Genomic DNA, 26,430 nt, shown 5'->3' on the forward strand with positions numbered 1-26,430 from the left:
GGCTCTGCGCTGACAGCTCAGAGCCTGGGGCCTGCTTCAGATTCTGTGTCTCCCTCTCTCTCCGCCCCACCCTTGCTCGCACTCAGTCTCTTTCTGTCTCAAAAATAAGTAAACATTAAAACAATATTTTTAATTAAAAAAAAGAAAGAAAAGAAAAAAGAAAGAAGTACTTCCCTAACATTGTGTCCTTATTTCCAAAGGAAGGATTTTACTGTCTACTAAGTAAGAAATGGATGAAAAGACCCTGACCGTAGTAAAAGAATAAACACACACACACACACACACACACACACACACACACTTTGTAATAATCCTATTACCTCAGCATGAGATTGAAGCAAAGCATGGACACAGATATCCAATTTGTGCAATCCAGTTTTGTGCAAATAGCTGTAATTTATCAAGGTTCTGCTACAAAGGCAGTAAAAATAAAAGCACCAGAAGTGGCTGTTGACCCATGAGAACACCCTACTCATCGCATGCTTCACTCACAAGGGGACACTGGAGACACTAGCCAGCCCCTCCATCACAGGCCCAAGAAATTCACTGCTGCCCTGGACGGTCCCCAACTACACACATACGGGGATATTTATTGCCCATTTACTCCTAAGCGCCAGGCACCATGGTCGGCATTTAATGTGCACTCTTTCAGTTAATCCTTGCAGAACCCCCCGAGGCAGGGAACATAACCCCCCTTTTGCAGATAAGGACCTTGAAGCCCAAAGCCTGACAATTGACCTCACACATGGATAATGAGTGACAAGTGTGAGACCAGTCTGTCTAACTCCAAAGCCAACTGCTTTGTCCAGGCTGAGGGCACGAGAAGGCTAAAAACATCCAGAGCAGGGGGTCTGGGACTCTCGCAAGGTGAATTAGCGGTCTACCAATGCAATAAGTCTTTAGCCTACTGTCTTCCTTACTGTAGCTTCGATGGTGACCAGTGGGTCTAGCAGCATTTTAAAAGGTGCAGTAAGTAGGCACTTAGAATGATCTGAATCCCTCTAGCCTTTTGGGATTAAAACTACATCTAGGAAGGTGATGAAGTTTCGGAGGGAGGGTGGGGGTCAGGAGCCGATGGCCAAAAAGGAGTTCCTAAGAGGTCTTTAGTGCAAAAGATGATTTATTAGAGCCCGGGGACAGGACCTGTGGGCAGAAAGAGCTGCACTGGGGTGGTGAGGGGTGACTGGTTAAATACTGTGGAGTTGGGGGAGGGAAAGGCAAAAGGGAGGTTTCCAAAGAGAAACCTCGTGTGCTAAAAAGAACTCCTGAGATACTGGAGGCCCAGCTATTGTCAAGCTAAGGTGGTTTTTTTCCCCCTAGCAGAGCATTAACATGAAGACAGTAGGGAGTTGCTGGAGAAATGTTCTACTCCACCAGCCTCAAGCATCTGTCCAGTGGGCTCCAGTTTACAAAGGAATTTAATTTCATTTACATTTTCTTCTTGTCTTCTTTCCCCCCATCACTGGACGGGAGGGTGATGTTAGGGCTCCAGGAAACTGTGACTATAGGTTTCTGGAGATTGCCTGTTTTGTTTTTTTTGTTTTTGTTTTTGTTTTTGTTTTTGTTTTTTGTAAATCATTAAGTTGCAGACTGATTGAGACTCATCCTGCAGGACTGTGATCTCTATCAGTTAACCACTTGTTTTTCCCTTTCCTTTGTTCTTGGGTAGCCAGGAGAGCCTGAAGAATGTCACAGGTATCCCACCTGGTGTGTGGGGGTGTGTGCGGCGTGTCAGCTTGTGCTTTGTCCTCAGCTTGCCTTTGATGCCCTCATCGATAAGCTTCTTTCATTCATATTTTTAAAAACCTCATATATTGGGGCATCTGGGTGGCCCAGTTGGTTAAGCTTCTGACCCGTGGTCTCAGCTCAGTTCTCGTCGCAGGGTCTTGATCGCAGGATTGTGAGTTCAAGCCCAGTGTTGGGCTCCATGCTGGGTCTGAAGCCTAATTAAAAAATAAAGAAAAACTGAAAAACTAACAGCCTCGTGTATTATGAACAGCTTACTAAGACAATAAATATTTGTATACCAGAATTAACATCCATAAACAGAGTTGCAGTTCAAAAGTAGTCATGTGTTTATTTGCTTATGAATTATCAAATTGCTTTTTGGAAAGCTGGTACTAATTTATTCTCCCATGGACTGTGTGACAATCCAGTTTCCCTGTATTTTCACCAACACTACATTATCTTTTATTTTGCTGTTTTATTGACCCCAAATATTTTATTATGGTTCTGATTTGCACTTGTTGCTTGAGAGGATTATCATTGTTTTTTTCCCATCTTCACATGTGTTAACCTGTGCATATCTTTTATTCAGAATCTCTTTTGAAGAGTTTATCTATTTGTAAAACCCTCCATTTTGTCTTCTTGTATTTATCTTTTGTAAAGCTTTCTTTAAAAAATATTTTTTTGATGTTTATTTTTGAGAGGGAGAGACAAAACATGAGCTAGGAGGGGCAGAGAGAGAGAGGGAGACACAGAATCTGACGTGGGCTCCAGGCTCTGAGCTGTCAGCACAGAGCCCAATGCAGGGCTTGAGCTCATGAAATGCGAGTTCATGGCCTGAGCTGAAGTTGGACGCGCTTAACCGACTGAGCCACCCAGACGCCCCTGTTTCTTTCTCTTTCTTTCTTTTTTAAAGTTTATTTATGTATCTTAGAGAGAGCAAGCAGCGGAGGGGCAGAGAGAGAGAGACGGAGAAAGAGAATCCCAAGCAGGCTCCACACTGTCAGCACAGAGCCGGATGTGTGGCTCGAACCCACAAATCATGAGATCAGGACCTGAGCCGAAATCAAGAACCAGACGCTTAACTGACTGAGCCACCCAGGCACCCCAACACTCTGTTTCTGAAATACAGGATATTTCTAGTGTGCGAGCCCAAAGGAGCATTTATCTCACGCTGGAGAAAGAGGTGGAATCAGTTGCTGCATAAAATAAAGCTCATGGTAGGGCACAGACAGGCTGCTGGTGTGTGGATGTGTGGCCTAAAACTGTGAGCTCAGCGGCCACAGAGCTGGTTTCTGAATGGCACGTACCTGGAGGCCATCCTGTGTGAAATTCCACTGTTTTCTTCACAGCGCTTCCTTGGGTCTGGAGTCTCTCTGATCTATTCTGCCTTTACCCTGCTGAGGACAGATCACCTTGAGCAAAGTGCAGCAGGACTGGTTCGATAACTCGAGTCTTTAAAAGGAAGGTAAATGGCAACTTCTTGTCTCATTCTCATACTTTACGGATCTATAAAGGCACAAAACCATGGTTGTGTAATTTTGCCGTTAACACAGATAAGTTATGTTTACACTAGACAGTAACAACCGATTGCCATCAGTGCGTCTGAGCTGTTTTCGGAGACCAGTCTGTTCCCATGTTACCATCTAAACGCGACGTTGGGGCAGGGAGAGTTAAACTGGGGAGAACAAAACAGTTTTTGTAGGGTTTTCCGACTACTACAGGGTATCCAGCAGCCATGGCACAATTTCGCTTTTCCCACCAATCTTGACCGTCTCCAGCAGGTGTCTCTTGTGTGCTAACAAAGGCAATCATAAGGTCACATGTGGTCAGCCATGTTTCTTCTGCTTCTGGCTTTGGGCAAAGTCCCCATCTGGGGCTCTCATTTTAACCCCTGAGCCCTAAGGCATAACGAGGTCCACCGTGAACTATCATGAGATCCACCCTGGGACTGGACTGGATGGGGTGAAGGCACATCTTTGTGTTATAGCCATCAGCTCCCAGAGATTGTGCAGTTGGGTTGGAATGCTATAACTTGGCAATAAAAAGGTTACATGGAGCAGAGAAAAGTGTGGGTGCTGGGACACACATGAGGTTGTTAATTTGGTTTATCTTGGGTATGAAGGAAAAGAAGAGAGACAAACCTTGGGGAAGAAATGAAAGTAAAAGAAAACAGTACCCCTCCCCCCCAAAACAAAAACAAAAACAAAAACAGACAACAAATGAGAAAACCAAACAGAAAAACAAAAAACTCTTCCTCCAGACCCCGAGTTGTATATAATGGCATTTATATGAAATTATATTTATTTACATGCACATGCATGTAAAATTAGGAAATAGGTGAGATGGACTGGTCTCAGCTGATTTTTAGCAGTACCCGTGCTTTTTGTGACAAAAGCGGGTGTATTGTAGGAATCTTTTGATAGAAACAAAGACAGAATCCGTGGTTGTGTGTAGATACGTTGTAGGTGTAGATGAAAGTAAGGAGGTAGGTGTGGAAAGATACAAATGTGTATTAGTCTGCAACAGCTGCTATAACAAAGTACCATATACTAAATGGCTTAAGCAACAGAAATTCACTTTCTCACAATTCTGGAAGCTAGAAGTCCAAGACCAAGGTGTTGGCAGGATTCGTTTCTTCTGAGGTCTCTTTCTTTGCCTTGCAGATGGCTGTCTTCTCATATCTTCACATGGTCTTCCCTTTGTGTGTTTGTCCTAATCTCTTCTTATAAAGACACCAATATTATTGGTTTAGGGCCCACCTGTAGTCCTCATTTTGACTTAATTACCTTTTTAAAGATCCTATCTCCAAATAGAGTCACATTCTGAGATATTGGAACTTAAGACTTCAACATAGGAAATTTTGGGGAGACACATTCCAACCCATACCAACATCCAACTGTTAATATTGGATATTTCAGAAGATAGGATGAGAAGGAACATAGAAGCAGCTGATTAGCTCTGTCTTATGTATTCTTTTACTATTTCTCATGTTTCAACAAACATGTATTCCTTTCCTAGTTTGACAAATATTAAACTGGTTTAATCCATAAAGGGCGTGTATTCGCTTGTAGGACAGCAAAGTTCAGAAGTTGTGCTTCAGGCAGTTTGTTCCAGGGGGTTGTGACATCATCAGGGCAATTCTCTGAACTCTGTCGTTTTCTATATGTTGCTTTGCCCTCCACATGCCACCCTGTACTGTTCATTCTTTAGCTTCTGGAAGCCATGTTTGCTGCAAGGGTTCTGGAACACACAGCTTCAACCTGGCTATCCACAGGAAAGCGGTTCCTTTCCTTTAGTTCCTATGGAAAAGAGAGGCACTTCCTGCCCAGAAGCTTCAACAAATATGTCTTCCTGCCTTGCTAGTTTGAACTGAGTCACATGTTCTACTGCAAACCAACGTTGGTGGCCAAAGGGTCACATGCTGATCGCTTCCATCTATTGAAGCGCGGCTCCTAGAGCTGAAGGTAGTATCGATCTAGTGTTGCCGAAATTGGAGGGAGGGTAGTTCTCCAGTAGAAAATCTGTGTTCTGTTGGTGTGTGTGGGGGGGGGGGAGGTGGATGTGGGCAAGCAACCAACCAAAACCTTCTACGACTCACCAGGGTCTCCATGGTGGTCTCTCAAGTTCAGTTCTTGTCTCAACTCTCAGGTCCAGCAACACTTCAGCACAGCCTCTGCATTTCTCACCTCTGAGTGTATTCACTTCACAGTTAACAAAAATCTCCTCTTAGAACGTAGGTTCCTGCAGGGCAGGTGTTTCCACAGCACTGGGAACGGTGACTGACATTTTAAACGTATTTGTGGGATAGATGAACACACAGGTACTGAGTGTGAGCTGGGTGCTAGACTATTCTAAACACAGAGGATCCAGTGATAAAAACCCTATGTCTCTGTTTTCCTGGAGTTTACATTCCAGTGGAGGGAGCAGTACGCAAATAAATATATCATCAGACTAGCCCTATGTGCTACGAAGAGACGTGAAGTTTGGGTCGGAATAGACTGTGATGGGGAGACAGAAGGGCGCCATTTTATTTTCTTTCCCAGTTGTATATCACTATGATTGACAAATAAAAACTGTATATATTTAGGTTCTACAATATGATGTTTTGATGTACATATACCTTGATTACCACAATCAAGCTAGTTAACAAATCCATCATTTCACATAGGTACTTTTTTTTGTGTGTGTGTGTGGTGAGAACACTTGAGATCCATTCTAGAAGGTTGCTATTTCAGAGAAGGTGGTCAGAGAAGACCTCTATGATAACAGAGACACCTGATCGGAAACCTAAGTGACGGAAGGGAGCAAGGCTTCAGGATATTTAGAGGACAAGTTATTTCAGATAGAGCATCTTCAAAGACTGTTCTCTCATTTTATCCAGTAGGACTTTTTAGTTTGCCCATACAACAAAAATTAACTGAGATTATTTTAAGCAACCAAAGAAGAATTCCTCATAAAGTGCAGAGGGGTTACTTAGGACCCAGTGGCAGGTATGTGGCAGGGTCAGGAGCAGGTGAATTAAGAGCTAGAACAACAATTAGGACCCAGAAGGAGCTTTCTGCATGCACCCATCTACTCCACTAATGCATTAATTAGCTAACCAATTGGTTAAAATCTCTTCCCCATATTCTAGCAACAGTTGGAGGTGGTGGTGGGGTCAAAGCCAGACGGTATACAATCTAAATAAAGAAAATCTGTAGTGTGTCAGATGGTGATAAGTTCTAGGAACAACACAGCAAGGACAGGGGGTAGGAGATATTATACAGCGTTTTAATTTTTAATTGGGGAATAAAGAGATCTCACTGAAAAGTTGATATTTGAGCAAATCTTTCTTTTAAGTTTATTTATTTTGAGAGAGAGAAAGCACACGTGCGGGGGGGGGGGGGGAGGGAGAGGGAGGGGGGGAGAGAGTGAGGGAGAGAGAGAGAGAGAGAGAGAGAGAATCCCAAGCAGGATCCTCACTGTCAGCACAGAGCCCAACTTGGGGCTCGATCCCACAAGCCGTGAGATCATGATCCAAGTTGGAATCAAGAGTCTGACATTCAATGGACTGAGCCACCCTGGTGCCCTGATACTCGAACAAACCTTAAAGGGGTGAATGCCTGCGTTACCAGCCCTCTGGCCCTCTGGAGGAAGATTCCAGGCTGAGAGCAGAGGGAACACAAAGGCCCTGAGGCAGCATTTCCAGCAACAGCAGAGAGGCGTGGGGGGAGGGGCAGAGTGAGCCAGAGGGAAGTTAGCTGGAGATTAGGTCGGTGATTCTGGGAGAGGCCATGTGGGTTTTTTGAACTGTTTAGGTCTCGAGGTCTGACGCTAGGACACAATTAAGGAGGGACTGAAGGAGTCTGGTTAGAGTCGGGACAGAGTCACCTCCTGCTGTAAAGGAGACTGAGAGGGGCGAGGGCAGAGGCAGGGACGCGTGTTAGGAGGCTCCTAAAATAACCCAGGAGAGACACAACAGTAGCAGAGAGGTGCTGAACCGGAATGGAACTTTTTTTTTTTTTCCTCCTGAAGACTTTATTTCTCTTCTGCTTCACCTGCACAGCCAGTCCTGGCTTCTTGACACCTCAAGTTAGACGCCTTTCTTCCCAATCAGAGACCCTGAAGTCTCTGTTCTAACGCCCCAGCTCAGGCTGGGTAATGTGCCCCCTCCTAGTCCACTCAGCCCTGGCTGGGGCATGAGGGGATACGGTACAAGCTGTGCGGCTGGGGCCTCCCCATCAGTGATTTGGGGCACCCCCTGGATGACCCCTGCTCTGATCTACACCCCTAAATATATCTATTAATCCTCACAAACTGAACGCCTCTTTCATTCCCTCTTTTTGCCTTTACCTGTCTAGCTTTTTAAGAACTGTACTCGGAGACCCCTCAACCTTCTGTCTTCTTTAGGCTCCCTTCATGCTCTTTATAATTGGGTCACATGATCACTCTATTTTTTTTTATTATTAAACAGTTTTTTTTTTTTTTTAATTTTTTTTCAACGTTTTTTATTTATTGTTGGGACAGAGAGAGACAGAGCATGAACGGGGGAGGGGCAGAGAGAGAGGGAGACACAGAATCGGAAACAGGCTCCAGGCTCCGAGCCATCAGCCCAGAGCCTGACGCGGGGCTCGAACTCACGGACCGCGAGATCGTGACCTGGCTGAAGTCGGACGCTTAACCGACTGCGCCACCCAGGCGCCCCAAACAGTTTTAAAATATTTATTTATTTTTGAGAGAGAGAGAGAGAGAGAGAGAGAGAGCTAGTGGTAGAGGCACAGAGAGACAGGGAGACACAGAATCCGAAGCAGGCTCCAGGCTCTGAGCTGTCAGCACAGAGCCCGATGCAGGACTTGAACCCACGAGCTGCAAGATCATGACCTGAGCTGAAGTCGGACACTTAACCAACTGAGCCACTCAGGCGCCCCCTCACTCTGTATTTTATTTTATTTTATTTAAAAAAATGTTTTTAATGTTTATTTATTTTTGAGAGAGAGAGACAGAGACAGAGACAGAGCATGAGAGTGAGCAGGAGAGGTGCAGAGAGAGAGACACACACAGAATCTGAAGCAGGCTCCAGGCTCCAAGCTGTCAGCACAGAGCCCAACGTGGGACTTGAACTCACAGACCGCGAGATCATGACCTGAGCCACAGTCGGACCCTCAACCGACTGAGCCACCCAGGCGCCCCCCTCACTCTGTATTTTAATTGTCACTCATTATTGAAGTTGGCTCTGTGATGGTAAAACACTGTATCCCCTTCAGTATGATCAGCACCTAACAACGCTAGGCACATATTGCTGGGCTCGATTATTGCTTTCACATTGAGTTAAGTTTAACTTTGATATATTCACAAATTGATTTCTTTGCTCTGATGTCTCTTCCTGCCCTCCTAGCTGGAAATAAGATGTCTCTTAGGTTGCATGTGTCACTTGCACTTTGGCATGTACTGATGCCTAGTACAGTGCTGATCTCTATTTTTCTTGGTTGCGAAGGAGCATGAATTTTGTAGGATTCCTACAGGGAAAAGATCTCCTGGGTAGGAAGGCACCTCTCTGGACCGGCAGGTGGCGCTCTAAGCAAGACAGAGATGTGCAGAACGAGTTTCCTGCTCTTGGCCGTGTGTAGGGAAAGAAGCCTGTTCGTTTTCACAACAGATACCTATTTCCTCCTTCCTGAAGTGTTCCTGTGATGATCGATTAGGATGTGGAAGAATCTGCAAGTTCCATCGTTAAAAGCCGAGGAATTTTTAAATGTGTCTTGTGCACCAGCCGGGAAAGCACAGGTGCTGTTGAGAAGTATCTTTGGGGTGGAATCAGCCTGGTCTTCTGCAGTGACAATGCCTTCTGAATCCATTAGAGGCAGAAAAACAGCAGACTGCTCTCAGAAAGTGCAAGAATAACCTTTCTTGCTGTCTGTAGTAAATACGTCCCTGACCTACCGTTTTCAGCCACAGCCTGTGAACACCCTCAGGGACACAGCCTGCAATCTCAACCCATGGCTCTGCAGAGAAGGGTGATTGGCAACAGAAAGTATGCTATCTCCACCTGGGCGTAACCTGCTCGTTCTTTGGGAGGTCTGGGTGATCTGCCTGTGACAGCTGTCACCCACTGACATCTCGTAGTAAGTCATTTATCTGTCTAGAAGGAGGGGTACATACATCGATCAGTCCTCACTGCTCCAAGCACATCCATCTCGAGTTATTTCTTCAATTAAGGGGGGATAGAGTTCTTCAGCCGAGAAAATGAAACTCTTACCTCTTTTAGATCTAGCTCAAAAGTCACTTGCCCAATGACACCTTCCCTGAAGCCTCCTCTATAATAGGAATTCACATTTAGTGAACATTTTTAGGTGTTAGGCATTGTGTTAGGTTCTTTCACATACAGTTTTTAATCCTCGCAATACGGTGTGGTCATTATTACCATCATCATTTTCATGGAGGAAACTGAGGCTCAGAGAGACTTAAGGTAACTCGTCTGGGGACCCACAGTGAGGGAATGGTAGATCTGGGAAGAGGACCCTGTTTGCCCGGTCCCTTATACATGTCAAGTTAATTGCTCCCTTCTTTGTTTCCACAGACCTTGATGTTTACTTCCAGCTTGGGTTTTTTGGCATAGCTCCCTCTTGTGTCCCCTAGGCCTTAGCACAATGGACAGCTCACTACACACGTCCCCTTTAACCTTGCCCAGTTGAATGACAGCCCTCTGCAAAATTAGAAGCCTTTGAGATCTCCTGTGTGGGTTGATTGCCTCCCTTGACAGTCTCTGCAGGGCTGTATCCTGACCCATAATTGGAACCCTCAACACCCTCTTACCCTCTTTTTCTTTTCCAATCCATCCTTCCTCTCTCCAAGCATAAAAGGAATGACTGCATCATTTATTCTTGGCAATGAATCAACTGTTTATACGTCAGCCCAAAGTCTGTTTTAGCTGAACGAGATTCTCAAATTCTTTCAGTCGTGAAATGTTAAAAGCTAGACAGGTGCAAGCTGCTGAACGCTAGGTGGTACTGTTCCTCTTCCCTGGGATCCCAGTGACCACACACAGGGTCCCTCTGCTTCCATACTGTGCTGAGTCCTGAGACCCGCCTCTGGTGCCCTGCATAATTTGTTCATTTTGTAAATAAATGCTGCTGTTTCGACTGGGACACAGGAAAATCACTGACACATAAGCATCCCCTCCTGTGCCCTTGCCTGTAATGAATGACCCTATGGCCTTCCCATCCTTTTCATGGGGATCTAGTGTCCATGGGGTTTCTAGTTTCCCTCAGCCTATGCCTTCCTTGCTCTAAAAAATCCTACCACTTTCATGCAGATAATTTTCCGATTTCAAGAAGGTCGAGGCTGCATTTACTGCTTTTTCTCCCCTTATTGCCTTCTCTATTTTCCTTTCTTCCTGTGAATTTTCTTCATTTTGTCAAAAAGTCCTTCTAATGCCACCTAGTGCATTTCTAGCCTTCTCCCAAGGCCCCCTTTAGTCTTCCAGGGATCTCTTCTCAGTCAGTCTTTAAGTTCTGTTCTTCTCCACAGCACATTCTTGGCCTTCAGTGATCATGCATAAGAAGGACACATAGAAGGTGTAGAGGAATCTAGAGGAGTCAGATGCTGTTGGAGGAACAGGTAAAGTCTACATGGTGATGATGGTGTTAGAGCTGCACATGGAGGTATGGGTAGACTTAGTTCTTCTGTGACTTTTGTGTTTCTTTTAAAATGCTGCTCTGCCCTTTTCACAGATGAGAATACTGAGGCCCACACAGGTTTAAGTTCTGAGTTAAGACTGTGAAGCTAGGAAGTAGCAGAACTACTGATGAAGTGACTTAAGTGGGTTCTTCCATCATCCATCCACCCATCATCCATCTATTCATCCACCCATTCATCCTCCCTCCATCCATCCATCTGTCCACCCACCCATTATCCATCCATCCAACCATCCATCCATCCACCTACCCATCATCCATTCATCCATCTATCCATCTATCCATCCATCCACCCATCCATCTATCCACCCACCCATCATTCATTCGTTAGAGGATTTAAGTCCTGCTTAAGATTGCATAATTAATAAGTAGCAACCCTTCCACTCTTATAACTTTAGTGAGTTGTTTTCACCATTCAGTCATCCATCCATCATTCATTACGTTCATTCATTCATTTCTGCATTCAACACTATTATGTGTTGAATAATATACGCACTAGACATATGACAGTGAGCAAAAAACTAAGTCCCAGGGGGCTTACAATTCGGTGACAGGAGGGGGGGGAAGCAGACAACAAACAACAACAACCAATACATAGTATGTCAGAGATGATGATGTCACACTCTGATGTGTGTGTGCGCACATGCGTGTGCTCCGTTCACGTGTGTGTCATCTTGGCAGGTGTCAAGGAGGTTAGGGTGGGAAGGACAAACATGTGCCCCAACAATTGTGATATCGACCTTTTCCTTATTAGTCGCTGTATGCTGGGAGGAAGGAGTGAGAGAGGAGTCGGCCAGTGTAGGCCTCCGGAGGCAGGAAGTTGTTCACCATAAACTGCTCTTAGAGAAGAACCTGGGAATCATTTATTTTTATTAATTTTTTTAAAAGCAGGCTCCACGCCCATTATGGAGCTTGAACACATGACCCCGAGATCAAGAGTCACATGCTCTATCGGTGGAGCCCGTCAGGGACCCCTGGGAATCACTTCTTGACAACAGTCTCTAGGGGTGCCTTGGTGTCAGTTAAGCATCTGACTCCTGATTTCGGCTCAGGTCAGGATCTCACGGTTCATGGGATTAAGTCCCACATCATTGGGATTCTCTCTCTCCCTTCTCTCTTCTCTCTCTGCCCCTCCTCTGCTCTCTCAAAATAAATAAGTAAAAAATGTTCTCCTGATGTGGGTGTGCTTTCATCCTCCCCCCGCCCCCTTTTACTTCAAAATAAAGCGGGAAAAAAGTCTGAGAGTTGAGGTTTCTGTCAGTGGTTCGCACTAAGATTTCAGCATGCCTTGCGGAGGACATTCCTTCACAGATGGCCACGTTACAGAGTGAGGGAAGGGGGGCATTGCCGGCAGAGGAAGCAAATACTTGGTGGGAAAGTCGGTGCAGATAGAAGAAGAAAGGCGAAGGCATCAGAGTGGTAAGAGGAAAAAGCAGTCATGTTGGGGCCATGAAAGTGGGCAGACCTTGATGGCGTTCTAAGGCAATGAGGGACCATTGGTTGTTTGAAAATTGGGTGCCTCCCTGCTTTACAGATGGACAATCTGACCCAGAAAGCTGGCCTCCAAGCCACTCACTTGACTACTTCTGCTCTTTGGTCCCCAGGATTAGACAAAGGAGAGAGAAGGGTGGGGGAAAGAGGCCCAGATTTCCAGGGAGAGACATAAGGTCGCCTGGTAGATGCAGAGCATTACTGGGGCAATCTCCGACACCCCACACTTGGATCCTGAATAATACCTAACGTAGAATCAGCCCAAACATGCAAAACCCTCTGTTTTCCTCTCAGAACACAGGGTATGGTCACCTGCCATCACTGACGTCAAGCCCCTACCTCGCCATCCATGCGGTCCAGATTCCTCAAAATTTCTGCTAGTTTCTAGAGACTTGTACTCTGGTCACGGCTGCCCCTGAGGTTTGGCTTCTGGAAGACTCTTGTCTCTAAATTAGTCTCACCTTCTGGGTTGGTTCTTTACTCTCTGCCCTCACTGACTCTTCTCCACAAACATGTGTTCCAGTCACACTGGTCCCACGTGTGACTCTGGAGGAGGGGTTATCCCCGTTACTACTGCCATGTCACAAACCGCCTGGAACTTAATGATATGAAACAGCAGTAATTTTATTATGGTCATTGTTTTTTAAAAAAATCAGGAATGCGGGCAGTGCCCTGTGGAGAGGGTTTCTCTACTCCCCAATACGTGAGGCCTCAACTGGGGGTGACAATTTCAGTGGAGTGGAGTAGGGTCGGGGGGTTCCCTGAATCATCTGCGTGTGACTCAAAGGCTGTGCCCAGCTAGGACTGTCCACTGGGGCGCTTACCCACGGCCTCTTCACGTGGCTAATCCTTCTCACAGCAAGGCTGGATTCCAAGAGGGGGGATCTCTAGAGCAACCATTTGAGACAAGAAACGTCAGAAAATGTAAGATCGATCTTGTGTGATCCAGCCTCTGCTCGGAGCACCCATAAGCCTGCACTTACTCAAGGATGGGGAACATAGACCCCTACCTCTCAATGGGAGATATGTTAAAGAACTCATGGCCATTTTTGTAACCACCAAAAGAAGGCTATAGTGCAGTGAGGCAATGATAGAAAATTTAATTTTATTCACCCTTAGAAGTCTTTAGCCTTCTCTGTTCCCAGGGGTTTCTCCCTGGGCACGTTTCGCCATAGGCTCCTTCCTGCCTCATTGCTATTCCCGTTACCCACAAATTCCTATTTATTTTTATTCATGCGTCTGTGAGTTCATTCCTGCATTCAACAAATGTTGACTGAGTGCCTCATATGTGCCAGGCTCCATTTCAAATGCTTAGAATTCATCAGTGAACAAAAGGTGCCATAGGTATTTTTCTTTGAGAGGTTGCATTCCAGGCAGAGGGAAACAAAATATAAACATAATAAGTAAATTTCACAAAACGTTAGGTGGTAGTGCTACAGAAAAAGAAAGTGTAGAACATGGTGGGGGAATATGGCACTTGAGGGGGGCGAGTGCCATTTCAGATAGACGGCCATGGTAGGCCTCGCCAAGAAGGTGGCATTGTAGTGGAGACATGTGGGGGTGAGGAAGTGAGCCAGGGACCTACGTGGGCGGAAATAATCCAGATAGGGGCAATAGATAGTACAGAGGTCCTGAGGCGGGAGTAGGTCTGGAATATCTAGAGAAGGGGAAGGATGCTATAGTAGCTGGAATAGAGAGAGCAAACGAGGTCAAGGGAGTGACAGAGCCCAGATCAGGAAAGGTCTTGCAGGAAGCTAGAGTAAGGACTTTGTAAGAATTCTAAAACTGGGATCCATAGGAGGACTTTGAGCAGAGCAGAGATTTAATCTGACTTAATGTTTAAAAAGGGCCCCTCTGCTTCCTGTGTCCAGAATAGACCATCGGAAAACAAATGCAGCAGAAGGAAGATGAGTTAGGAGATTATTAAAGCCATTCAGGTGTGAGGAGATGGCGGTGCATGTATTTTGGAGGTAGAACCGGTAGGATTTCCTGACATTGGAGAGTAAAAGAAAGGAGTCACGGGGAGCTTTAGTGGTTTTGGTCTGAGAAATCACAGTGACGGGGTTCCCATGGATTGAGATAAAGAGGGCTATGTACGAAAGCACATTTTTTTGTGGGGAGGGGGTTGGAAAGATGAGGAATTGAGTTTTAGACCTGTTAGTTTGGGAAGTCTTGTACAAATCGGTGGAGTTGTGAAGTTGAAAATATGAGTCTAGCGTTCAGAAGACGGGCTTGGGCTGGACATAAGAACTTGTGAGCTGTTGGTGTATAGTTGGTATTTGAAGCCACAAGACGGGATCGGGATCACAGGGGAGTGAGTGGAGACAGAAGAGAGAAGGAAATCAAGGGCCAAGCGCAGGGACACTTCAGGAAGAACATGTAGGGAGCAAGGAGCAGAGACAACTGAGCAAAAATGATCACCCCTTTAGATAGAAACACAAAAGGGTGTGTGGCGTCCTGGAAGCCAAATGAAGAAAGAGGTGTCAAAGTCAAGCCGGAGGAGGTAACCAATGGTGTCAGCCGATGCTGACGGGTCCGGTAAAAAGGCCGAGAACTGACCAGTGGATTAACAACGCGAGTATCTTTGTGCAGCCATGAAAAGAACACTTTCGTTGAGGGTACCAGGAGTTGAAATCTTGATTGGAATGGATTTAAGGAGAGAAAATGGAGGCAGCAAATATAGTGAACACTTTAAAGGAGGTTTGCTGTAAAAGGAAGCAAGGACATAGAGCACTAGCTGTTGGAGATAAATGGTCTAGAGAAGAGAGAAGTTCCATTAAATAAAGGTGGGAGAGATGTTGTCGAGAGGGATGCGGTCCAGAGCACAAGAGGAAGACTTTGCCTTGGATAGGATTGTGGGAAGCCCATCCATAGTCACCGCCTAGAGGGAAATGCAGATGTGTACGAGGGTGTGGGGTTTCTCATCTGATTACTTCCATTTTCAACACAGAAAACAAGCTTATCCACTGAAAATGAGCTTAGGAGAGGCAATGACAAAGATTTGGTGAGAGAGGAGTTTTACAATAGTGATCTAGGAGTGTGGAGGAGTGAGTAGAACAGGGAAGGTTGAGATGATTGCTGAGCAGTGTTAAGGCCCCTTTTGAGTTCCTGGTGTTAGACTGATTGATTGATTGATTGATTGACTGATTTTTCCTGGTCATAGATTTAAATCGACATCAGTCGATTTAACAATTTAACAGTGGTTGGGTGTTTTCTCCCCAGGCATGTTCAGTTGCACAAGGGCAAGCATGAATGGATTGGTTGATTTTTGTGGTTTTTCTAGCAAGTGAAGTGAGGGGTGGTTCAGAGAGGTGAAGGAACCACAGGTCTATGCTAACTGACTGTAGCATTGAAACTGGTTGGGAGGACAGAATTTTTTTTTAATGTATTTTTTTTTTATTTTATTTGAGAGGGGGGGTAGGGAAAGAGGCAAAGGGAGAGAGAATCTTTTTTCTTTTTTAAAGTGCATATTTATTTTTGAGAGAGAGAGAGAGAGAGAGAGAGAGAGCGCTACTGGGGGAGGGGCAGAGGGTGAGGGAGACAGAGGATCTGAAGCAGGCTCTGTGCTGACAGCAGAGAGCCCCATATGGGGGCTTGAACTCACAAGCCATGAGATCATGACCTGAGCCAAAGTCGGATGCTTAACCGACTGAGCCACCCCGGAGCCTGAGAGAGAGAAAATCTTAAGCAGGCTTTGCACTCGGCAGGGAGCCAGACTTCGGGCTCGATCCCACAACCCTGGGACCATGACCTGAGCCAAAATCAAGAGTCAGATGGGTGCCCCTGGAGGAGGACAGAATGTTAAGGGCTGAAAGTCAATGGGAGGGTCAGTGGAGTGGACACTGTGGAGGGGGAGGGGGAGGAATTGGATGAGTGAGTGGAACTTACAAGGTGGCGGTCGGAGGGTGGGGGCATGAACTAATCGGAGTTGTTCATTATGGGTGATGACGAGGTTGAGGATGAGCTCCTAGGCTTGAGTAATGAAGATGGGATGGGATCATTGGAGGAGAGACTTTCACGAAACTAAGAAACCAGTATGTTGGGGGGGGGGGGATCATCTAGATACACCCTGAAGGCGCCAAGGGTTGAGTTCTCCTGTCCTGTAGGCACATCTCTTAGCACCATTTATCCTATAACAAATGTTCTAGGCATATACTTCTTATCTTATTTGCCTGCTTATCTAGGGATGGGATATGCATTTGTGGAGTTGAAGGACTACGTGGTGGTTGGTTTCACCAGTGCCTGCCTTTCCCGACTCTGCTCACATGTGATCACCGAGGCTCTCCAGCACAGGGTCCACTCTGCTTGCTGCAGCCAACTCCTCACCACGCCTCTGCTCTGGGTTCCAACCCATTGAGAAGAGATGAGGAGTCAAACGGTGGTCTCACCACTAGCTTTAATCACGTAGGACAAATAATTCCCTAGCAAAGGATGAGACGTTGTGTCTTTGTGTGCCAACTATTCTGGGTTGTGTCTCAGGGTATTTCTGGATGAGAACAACGTTGAAGTGTGTAGACTGAGAACAACCAAAAGCCTGAATTGATCAGAAGGAGTAAGAAAGAATTCTTTCTGCCAGACAGTCTTTGAGCTGGGATATTGGTCATTTCTTGCCTTCAGATTCAGACTCGGATTGGAACTTATACCATTGGGTTTCCTGATCCTCGTGCCTTCGGACTCAGACTGAAACTGTACAACTGGCATCCTGTATTTCCCCTTGCTGACTGCAGCCTCTATAATCTCAGCCTGTATAACATGTGAATCAATTCTTTCAAATAAACCTCTCTCTTCCTCTGCCTCCCACCTTCCTCCAAATCGAAAAGTAAGGACTTGCCCATGGATTGGATCTGTACCCTTATCCATCCAGGTGTGTGGAGACTTGTTAATCTTGTCTCACAACCCATTCTCAGACAGAAAAAACAACAAAGAGAATGGAAGAAAAAGTTAGAAAATAGATCTTTCTGGTCTAAAACATATCATGCTCTTTCTAATCTCCCAACCTCCTGTGGAGGGAGAGATTGACCAGATCAGATGAATTTTCTCCAACATTTCTGGAGTTGGGGGCAAAAGCGAAATTCTCCTTGTCAGCGAATGGACCTAAGTAGGAAAGTAGGCTGAGAGGTAGTTAATGTCTTCCTGCCTAAGGATAGAGGACATTGACAACTCTATGTTCAGATGGGGTATGGATTGATTCTGGGGCCCTACTTGGTGCCTACCGCATTTCACATGCATGCCAATTGTGTTGTCACAGCACCCCTTTCCCCAGCCAATCACAAACACGTTTCTGTCCCAGAATTCTGACTCCATGATAGATACTCACGGTCCAAGGGGACAAGGCTGTCATGGGCCAATGCACACGGGGCTGTGGAGAGAGGCCCACTCTGCCTGCATAGGGCCAAGTGATCGAGTCACTGCAACATTTTCGTACTTCAAAGATGATTACGTGTATGTTGTCTCACTTGATCCCTATGCCAGCATGGTGAGAAACTGACATGCATTATCCTGTCTGTCAAAATAATAATATTCATGATGACAATTATCAAGAGGTAGAGGAAGGAAGGCAGAAAGGGAAAGAATGTTGAGATATAAAATTCCTACACAATAACTGTATCACACCGGCATCATAAATGTATTTCTTGAGATACAATGCCTCTCCACAAACTATTCTGTTGCTTTGTATTTCATATAATATCTCATGCTTATAAGAAGAGGTTTTGTGACTTCTTTAGGAGTATTGAAGAAAAGCTAATCTTCACAAAATAGTGAGTCAGTGAAATGGTAAACATAAAAAATGTGGAATTAGCTCCAAGGTCTGTGAAGCTTTTTGCAAGAAGCTGATCTAATGAGCCAAAATGACCTTCTTAGTTTTCTGTCATTTTCCCCAAGATGCTAATGTTTTAGATCTATGTGTAAATGTTACATGGGCTCTATCATTAGGTAGATATTTGCTCCTGGATGATAAAAAGGTACATTTTTCTCCCGAATTTAATTTGATTCTATTGCAACCATGGACAGTGAGGAACAGCCCTTGGAGATGGGTGTTGCCAAGTGTTCTTATGAATGTGACATCTTGTTATATGGGGAAAAATTGCCAACAGTCTTAAAAGCAATAGACACAGAATGGAAAATATTAAAGGCCATTTCTCAGACTATAGTATTTGCTAGTAAAACTCACAAACTCTTAGAGCTTAGAAAGTTCCATACTCCGTTCTCTGGTTTGCTCCAGCAGCTTTCCAGACCTCTTTCAAATGTTGAACTCACTCTGGGGCACCTGGGTGGCTAAGTCGGTTAGGCATCCGACTTCAGCTCAGGTCATGATCTCGCTCGCGGTCCATGAGTTTGAGCCCCGCGTCTGGCTCTGTGCTGACAGCTCAGAACCTGGAGCCTGTTTCAGATTCTGTGTCTCCCTCTCTCTCTGACCCTCCCCCATTCATGCTGTCTCTCCCTGTCTCAAAAATAAATAAACGTTAAAAAAAAATGTTGAACTTACATAAATATCCCAGCACAAAAGTATAGAAGTTTTTCGTCTGCCATTCTGCATGCCTAGGATGATGTGTCCATCCTGGATTATCACCTGCAAATGGTCCAGCGTTCAATACAAAGGTATAATGGGGCAATAACTCCATGTTTTCTCTTTGCTTCTCTGTGTCAGCCATCAACTTTGCAAAAGTCCGTGGTCAGCCCTCGTTCTCTCTTCTCCCTTAATGTGTTTGAAGCAGCGCTATGTGTTTGGCCTGAACGGTTTCATTTTCTTCTTGGGCACGCAGGAAGACCATATTTCCAAGTTTCCCTTGCAATTACATTAAGACTCTGTGTCCAAGTTCCACAAGTCAGAATGTATGCAGAAGTGTTGTATGCTATGTCTGGCTGTATACCCTTCCTGCTCATGGGATCCTTTACACACTCCTTCTCTTTTGTGGCAGTTCTGAAGACCAATTGTTGAAGATGGTCATACCACAAGGTGCGTGAAGCCTGGATACATAAATGACTGTGTGGATCAGGGCTCCCTGTCTACCATATTGGACTACAAGGTGAGCAAGGGAAAGTGGTTATTGTATTAATCTGCTGGCTTGTTTGTTGTTACAGTGGTTAGCCAATCCTAATTAATTTAATATTGCACCCCTCTCGTTCGTATTGTACTACATATTTGGACTAACAAATTCATAGGGACCCATTTACCCTGGGTAACAGCCTTCTGATTTTAAATGTTTATGTATTGGGGCGCCTGGGTGGCTCAGTCGGTTAAGCGTCCGACTTCAGCTCAGGTCACGATCTCGCGATCCGTGAGTTCGAGCCCCACGTCGGGCTCTGGGCTGATGGCTCAGAGCCTGGAGCCTGCTTCCGATTCTGTGTCTCCTTCTCTCTCTGCCCCTCCCCCGTTCATGCTCTGTCTCTCTCTGTCTCAAAAATAAATTAAAAAAAAGTCAAAAAAAAATTAAAAAAAAAAGTTTATGTATTTATTTTTGAGAGAGAGAGAGAGAGAGGGAGACACAGAATTCGAAGCAGGCTCCAGGCTCCGAGCTGTCAGCACAGAGCCTGACATGGGGCTCAAACCCACAAACCGTGAGACGGTGACCTGAGCCAAAGTCAGACCCTTAACTGACTGAGCCACCCAGGGGTCCCAAGCCTTCTAATTTTAAACATATGAAAAATCTGACCAAACCTAATAGCTATTCGAGTCATCTGGGTCAAAGATGGGAGCTTGGCATGTCGCCTCACCAATAGAGTACCAGCATCTGAGTTCTCTTTCTTGGAAATAATCTGGGGCATAGGTGCTCAACCATTAAAGACCTTCAGAAACAGTAAGTGGAAAACTGTGGAAGGTAGGTCACCAGTGATAAAAGAACCTACAGCAGAAACTATTCTTATCTTTGCTGTTTGCTTTTCCCTTGTGACAAGTATTTTCCTAATTGAAAGACTGCCTCTTCTTTTATCGAAGTGACAGGTGGTTAGGATTGTTACATTTTCTTTTGGCAAACCTCATAGAGAAGATGCAAATCCTCATGATTTGGAGCCGGGGATTGCACTAAATATAAAGATACGGTCGTAAGCCTTAGCAGCCACAAATAGATACAACCTCCTACCACCACCCTTCCCTAATCCTTCACCTGTGATTCAGTAATACCCAATTACTTGGAGTTTCCCCAAGAACTCCGTGGGCTCATGCCTCAGCATCTTGGTTCATTATGTTCTTTCCACCTTCCTGATTCAGGAGGTGCCTACTTGTCCTTCAGCCCTCGGATTGGGCAGTATCCCCTTCAGGGAGCCTCCTCTGACCTCCAAGCCAACAAAACCTTTGTACATTTTTCCTTTTGTGCTCTCATGGCATCTGTAGTTAACTACTATTGTAAAAGTTATCAGTCCTCATGATAAATAATCGTCTTTCCAGGAGGCTAGAAACTAGCCTTGGGGTACAGGGTTCCTGTTTTATTTATCGCTGCATTCCTAGGACTGGCAAATCTCTGGCTTATTGAAAGTGCTCAGTAAATTCTTACTGAATCGAATTGAGCTGACCAGGTAACAGAAGTCCCAGAAACAGAACAATTTTAAACGTGGTGTGTGATCTATGGACAGGGGAACCTACGGCATGGGGCAATCGGAAGACACAACACAGAGGTGTAGCTGCGAGGTCTCTATTATGTAAAGAGGGGCTCATCTTGATCCCAAACCACAGTCATGCTGTGATGAGATGTAACTGCCATGTCTAAAGATCTCTGGAACATGCCCACGAGCACTGTAAAGTCACCATGGACTAGGAGCCTCTTGGGGAAGATACTCTGAGCAAAGACAGGGTTTGGACAAAGGATTTTGTCTGGAATACAGTGGTTTATACAGGAGTGCAAGGTCATTTTGAATAGTGCCCATGTCTGCCACTGAGCTTGTTCATGACCTACCTACCATGCTCTTGCCTGATCCTAAGAAGAGGGGACTGAGGATAAAACCTGAAAGAACTGTTCCAGCAAAGCACCATACGATGTGGAGTCCCTAAGGTAGTGCTGTTTGTAGGCTGCTGTGGTGGAGAGTTGCGTGGGGACTGGGAATTTTCCCGGTCCCGAGTTACTCCCGAGCACAGCACAGACCCAGCCACCTGGGAGATAGTCGAACGAGCTTTTATCTCAAATGGAGGCGTGGGTGTTAGTGGGTATTTAGCAGGTATTAACAGAACCACAGAAGACATCAGGCAGCTCCATGATGGCTCCAGGGCCAGAATCAACAGGAGATATCAGAGCAAGGGGAACAAAGGAGGAAGAACGTGGTGGGTCCACACGGTAGGGCTGGAGGACTTGTTTGCAAAGATCTGAGGCAACCTCAGTGACCCCCAGGAATCTGGTGTGGGGGGCAATTTGAATTAGATGGAGTCTTACCATAATTTGTGAAATAGAAGTACACGACTTTATTAGCGTTAGGACAATCGTGTTTTAACCACAATGCTGGCACGGCCTGGGGAAACCTAGGTTACATATTAAATAAGTGGGATGCATCTCAATCAGCAATATTGTATTTACCCAAGGACCGGGTGGGACATTACAACCACGAGCAGCGATTGTAAATGATCCATGAAGACTGGGCAACATGGGCAAAGTGAGGGAAAGGGGCAATTTAAAGTCCATTTCCATGAAAGGAGAAAAAGGTTAGTGTGGCGTGATATAGGTCCATCAACATGTCATACCGTGAAACAAATAAACAAACAAACTGAATCTATCACCAGAAATCAATTCCTAGGCAGCCATAAGAACACAGGGTTTGGGGTGAAAAAGCCCTGTGGCTTTGTGAGAATCGATACATCAAACCAGTCTGTTTTCTTTCTGTGACAGAGTGATAGAAAAATTGAAACAGAGCATATATTTGGACTTAGCTGAGACTTTTTATTTCTTTTGAGGAGAACTTCTCTGCAGTAAGGAGGATAATTCAGCAGACATTTTTGGAATGCTTAGTGCATATGGTAGGTAACAGGTATATTGTGATAACCCTCCTTCATCTGTGAGACACGGAGACTCTTGTAGGGGCAGAAAGACATGGGCAGGATTAAAAACTCAAGGTTTAATCCAGTCATGTGCAAAGGACTATCGTGGCACAAATCTAGAGCCCCTAGAACTTTCTGAGGAGGTCTCAGAAACCTCTTTTACTAAGGAAAACCTTGAGTAATCGTTAGGAATCTGATCAGAGAACAAGGGGAAAGGATTGGAGAGTTAGGGAAAAAAGCACGTGTCTCTAATACTTAGAACACTCACAAGAACACGCAAGAGCTGCCAAAGGCCGCCTGGAGAACATCGCCATTTTCCTCCAAGTCCTAAGAGTTCCATCTTTGCAACTAGAGGAACGGCCATGGTTTTCAGTTCAAGAAAGTAAAGTGGGTGTGGCTAGTAAAATGCAAAACAAAGAAACCACCCTCGTATGAAGTATTACCCTGGACTTCTTTGAGCATTTGATGTCCACTGCAACCCTACAACTCCAAGCAAGCAATCAGTCAGCTTTGCAGAGGATAGCTTCTCATACAAGTCTTTCTTGGCTGTCTAATTGACGAGCTCTTCCTTCCTTGCAAGCAAATGAAAGAATATGATAGCATACATTTCAGCCAACCAAGGAATAACTGCCAGGGGTCACTTCTTATGACGGCCATCTGAGTTTGCAGAAATGACATAAATGATGTAAAGACATTAGTTGAAGATGTTGGTGTCAAGGGATATAAATACATATATCATCCTGCCACTGGAGCCCTGGCCTCTGCATTTCCTCTTACGCTGTATTTTGAGGGACAGATGGCAGACGTACTGAGTCCTGTACGGTAACAGCTGGAACAGGGTCGCGTGGGCAAGACACCAGCAATCCATGACAAGTGGGGACATAGCTTTGCTGTGTGTTTAATTTTTTTTAATTGCATTGATTTATTTTTGAGAGACAGAGTGAGACAGAGTGCGAGCAGGGGAGGGGCAGAGAGAGAAGGAGACACAGAATGCGAAGCAGGCTCCAGGCTCTGAGCAAGTGTTCAGTGCAGAGCCCGATGTGGGGCTCAAATTCACGAACGGTGAAGTCATGACCTGAGCCGAAGTCGGACACTTAACCGACTGAGCCCCCCAGGCGCCCCATTTGTTGTGTGTTTAACATTTTTGTTGTAACAACGGTCTTTAGCTAAAAATAATATAATTCCTTTAGCTTAAGTGATTGAGGTGGTTAGGGTTACTTGAGTTACTTGAGTTACTCCTAAGAGGAAAAGTAAATCCACATAGTTTAAAAGGAAGTGAATAGGTTCAAACTAACATTGGGACCTTGAGTTACTCCTAGGAGGAAAAGTAAATCCACATAGTTTAAAAGGAAGTAAATAGGTTCAAACTAACATTGGGACCTAATCCTTTGGCCGGCATATCCTGAATGAATTCAACATCATACCCTAAGGGGTCAGGAAATGCAAGGTAACTGAAGAATCTGCAGTGAATTTGCAGAGAATGCAATAAAATCATCTGTGTACGTCACGCTGAATCGTTATGTGTGGCAGGACACGGTGTATGGGAGATTGAAGAAACGAGGTGAGAAAAAGTCTGAAACAGCTGGATTATGGAGGTCCTATGGAGCTACACCATTCTGGGTCTCTTCCAAATCCTGGTCTTTATTAAATCTTCCTTTTACTGTGTTCCATTGCTTTTGTTTGTTTGCTTTGTTTATTTATTTTGAGAAAGAGAGAGAGAACATGCAGGGAAGGGGCAGAGAGAGAGAGGGGGTGAGAGAGAATCCCAAGCAAGTTCCACGCCATCAGTGCAGGGCCCGACTCGGGGCTCCATCTCATGAACCGTGAGATCATGACCTGAGACGAAATCAAGAGTCTGACGCTCAACCCGCTGAGTCACCCAGGTGCCCCTGTGTTCCATTGTTTTTGATGCCTTCATTTGTTCGTTATGTATTCATTTCTTTTTTTTTTATTTTTTTTAAGTTTATTTATTTTGAGAGACAGGGAGCGAGCGGGAAAGGGGCAGAGAGAGAGAAGGAGAGAGGGGATTCCAAGCAGGCTCCCCGCTGGCAGCATAGAGCCCGACGCGGGGCTCGAACTCACAAACCGTGAGTTCATGACCCGAGCTGAAGCCAAGAGTCGGACGCTTAACCGACTGAGCCACCCAGGTGCCCCATTATGTATTCATTTCTTAAGCCTTTTTTGTTGATATAAAACATGTATATAGAAAAGTGCAAAACTTGAGGAATTTTGAGAAGTTGGGTGGGGCCCATGTAAACATCATCAAGATGAAGAAACAGAACCGGAAAAGCACCCCAAAGCTCTCTAGAACTCTCTTAGTTATTACCCCTCACGAAGAACAATCACAGTCCTGGCCTCTAATGCCATCCATTAAATTATCTTTCTGTGAAAGGAATTGCACAGTATGTGCTACCGTATCTCTGGTTTCTCTTGTTTCGGGTTATGTTTGCGAGGCTCATCCATGTCGTTATGCGGAATCACAGCTCACTTGGTCTCACTGCTGTACGATATTCCATTACATAAACACGGCAGTTCGTCCACTCCACTATGGCTGGGCATGCGATCCGTGTCGAGCTTTTGGCTATCATGAAGCGTCCTGCCGGCGCGTATTTGTTTTCCTGGGTACACGGAGGCATTTCTGCCACGGACATGCCTAGGAACGGAACTGCGAGATTACTGGCTCTGTGCGTGTTCCGCGTCAACAGATACTGCTAAAGTAGTTTCCAAAACAGGTGTGCCACTTACGGCCCCGAGAGCAGTATATGAGAGCCATTTATTCTTTAATGAATTTGTCACATCTTTATGCAAGTCTGTGCTGTATGTGATGTTCATCTGGGCACTGTGGGGCAGGAGGAAAAGAAAATGAGGCAGGTACCTGTCCTCAAGGAGCTTAAAATTTAGTCGGAGACCCAGACACCCAAGCAGTTAATAACCAGGTCATGTGGAGGGAACTAACTGCCTTTTTTTTTTTTAAGTTTATTTATTTATTTTTGAGAGAGAGAGAGAGAGGGCGCACGAACAGGGGAGGGGCAGAGATAGCGGCAGAGATGAGAGAGAGAAGCTTAAACAGGCTCCGCACTCAGCACAGAGCCTGATGCAGGGCTCAATCCCACCACCGCGAGTTCATGACCTGAGCTGAAACCAAGAGCCAGACGCTCAGCCAACTGAGCCAGCCAGGTGCCCCAGGAACTAACTGCTTTGAAAGAGGTACAGCAACGTGGAGGGGAGTGGCCCCTCAGAGAAGATGAAAACAGTAGCTCACCTTTTCATGGAGCGCTTGGCTGTTTGCCTAGCACTTTTCATATGTGGTATTTTATTCACTATTTACAGCTCAGTACGGGCATGACTCTGATTCTTTTTAAATGAAGAAACAGATTCAGCGGTCAGACGATTTCTCATGGCGGAGCCGGTGGGTGGTGGAGTCCGTATTATCTACAAGGGCCTATGAAGGCAGTTCTCATATACTTGCTCTATGCATATACTCTGTTGTCTCAACAAGACACCTTGTGCAGCACCTGGCTGGCTCAGTTGGAGGAGTCCCCCCAAGGGACTCTCGATCTTGGGGTTGTGAGTTCGAGCTCCCTATTGGACGTAGAGCCTACGTAAAAAAAAGAAGGCACCTGCTGAGAATCATCTGGAAGCAGAAGGTAAGCGTGTCATGAGGTGGAAAAAGCATAAAAGATCGAACCATACAAGTTAGATTTCATGCACTAGGTTGAGATATCTTAGCTTTCTACGAGATCTCTTTTCTTCTCCATAAGAAGAGAACGACAGGAATGACTGCTTCAAAGAACAGTTGTGAAAAGTAGACGCGTTAATACTTGATATGTAGTCGATGGGTGATAGCATTGCCAACAAATGGCATTCCAACCTGAATTTGTTGAACCTGACCAAAGACAGATTCTTTCCAATTAATATCGAACTGGGTGCAAAATAAATGCTCGGTGGTTATTAATTCAGTGACTCACTCACTGGCTGCACTGTCAAGGGAGAGTGAATTTTTTTTTTTTTTTTGTTCTTTTCTGGAGGCTTATGGAAAAGAACAGACAAGGATTTTTCTGGTTTAGCGTTTGAGTT

General features: G+C 45.3%; 2 long non-coding RNA genes across 2 annotated transcripts in view; one reads left to right on the top strand and one right to left on the bottom strand.

Annotated features, from left to right (window-relative positions):
- The window catches only part of LOC125924399 (uncharacterized), an 81,092-nt gene that overhangs the window by 23,112 nt on the left and 31,550 nt on the right, over window positions 1–26,430 (top strand). Inside the window, exons 3-4 of the long non-coding RNA XR_007458385.1 lie at window positions 3,078–3,193; window positions 19,313–19,420. This is a non-coding gene — a long non-coding RNA (uncharacterized LOC125924399). The remainder of the gene's footprint in view (window positions 1–3,077; window positions 3,194–19,312; window positions 19,421–26,430) is intronic.
- LOC125924400 (uncharacterized) lies at window positions 1,413–3,113 on the bottom strand. The gene is made up of 2 exons (XR_007458386.1): window positions 3,036–3,113; window positions 1,413–1,943 (listed from the first exon to the last, which is right to left on the bottom strand). It is a non-coding gene; the product is annotated as an uncharacterized LOC125924400 (long non-coding RNA).

This window comes from Panthera uncia, chromosome F2 (genome assembly GCF_023721935.1).
Source record: "Panthera uncia isolate 11264 chromosome F2, Puncia_PCG_1.0, whole genome shotgun sequence".
Taxonomy (NCBI): Eukaryota; Metazoa; Chordata; class Mammalia; order Carnivora; family Felidae; genus Panthera; species Panthera uncia.